At 37.6% G+C, this 1,435-nt stretch overlaps 1 long non-coding RNA gene across 1 annotated transcript in view; it reads right to left on the minus strand.

Moving 5' to 3' along the window:
- Positions 1-632: 632 nt before the first annotated feature.
- The window catches only part of LOC125505126, a 1,696-nt gene continuing 893 nt past the window's right edge, over positions 633-1,435 (minus strand). Inside the window, exon 3 of the long non-coding RNA XR_007281941.1 lies at positions 633-774. This is a non-coding gene — a long non-coding RNA (uncharacterized LOC125505126). The remainder of the gene's footprint in view (positions 775-1,435) is intronic.

Genomic DNA, 1,435 nt, shown 5'->3' on the forward strand with positions numbered 1-1,435 from the left:
GGGGATGGGTGGGGGTTCCAACGCTTCGGCGCACATGCTGTTTGGCGCAAAACGCGCTTCCAATCCGGATTGAGTGCCGTAATTTCTTCTTTTCTGTTAAAATTGTTTTGGTGTTTAAATATTTCGATGGCCTCCCTGGTGCGTCTCGGGTAGTATCTTTCAGATTGGTGCAGAATGTCAACTTCGTCGAAGCGTATTTGGTGGCCGTCTAGTAGTGCGTGCTCCGCTACCGCTGATTTTTCCATTTGTCCTAATCTGCAACTTCATTTGTGCTCCGTGATCCTAGTGTTTATGCTTCGTTTTGTGGTGCCGATGTATGCTCTTGGAACTCTGTTTAGTTAGCGAGAAAAATAAGTTTGTGATGTTTAGACCAACTTTGTAGTTAGCGAGAAAAACACGTTTGTGATGTTTAGACCAACTTTGTATGGCAAACTTAAATTTCCGAAGAAAACCCAGCTGAAAAATAAATTTACAGCAAACTTCCTAAATTCCAACAGAAACGAAGATTTTGAGCTGAAAAGATACTTACCGCGTTTAGTTAGCGAGAAAAACACGATTGTGTTGTTTAAACCAACTTTGTAGTTAGCGAGAAAAACACGTTTGTGATGTTTAGACCAACTTTGTATGGCAAAGTTAAATTTCCGAAGAGAAACCAGCTGAAAAATAAATTTACAGCAAACTTCCTAAATTCCAACAAAAACGAAGATTTTGAGCTGAAAAGATACTTACCGCGTTTAGTTAGCGAGAAAAACACGATTGTGATGTTTAGACCAACTTTGTAGTTAGCGAGGAACACACGTGTGTGATGTTTAGACCAACTTTGTATGACAAAGTTAAATTTCCGAAGAAAAACCAGCTGAAAACTAAATTTGCACAAAACTTCCTAAATTCCAACAAAAACGACGATTTTGAGCTGAAAAGATACTTAGCGCGTTTAGTTAGCGAGAAAAATACGTTTGTGATGTTTAGACCAACTTTGTATAACAAAGTTAAATTTCCGAAGAGAAACCAGCTGAAAAATAAATTTACAGCAAACTTCCTAAATTCCAACAAAAACGACGATTTTGTGCTGAAATGATACTTAGCGCGTTTAGTTAGCGATAGAAACACGTTTGTGATCTTTAGACCAACTTTGTATGACAAAGTTAAATATCCGACGAGAAACCAGCTGAAAATTAAATTTGCACAAAACTTCCTAAATTCCAACAAAAACGAAGATTTTGAGCTGAAAAGATACTTACCGCGTTTAGTTAGCGAGAAAAACACGATTGTGTTGTTTAGACCAACTTTGTAGTTAGCGAGAAAAACACGTTTGTGATGTTTAGACCAACTTTGTATGGCAAAGTTAAATTTCCGAAGGAGAACCAGCTGAAAAACAAATTTGCAGAAAACTTCCTAAAATCCAACAAAAACGACGATTTGGAGCTGGAAATAT

Source organism: Dendroctonus ponderosae, unplaced genomic scaffold (assembly GCF_020466585.1).
Source record: "Dendroctonus ponderosae isolate FM_Combo_2020 unplaced genomic scaffold, Dpon_F_20191213v2 Dpon_F_20191213_7, whole genome shotgun sequence".
In the NCBI taxonomy this organism is placed as follows: domain Eukaryota; kingdom Metazoa; phylum Arthropoda; class Insecta; order Coleoptera; family Curculionidae; genus Dendroctonus; species Dendroctonus ponderosae.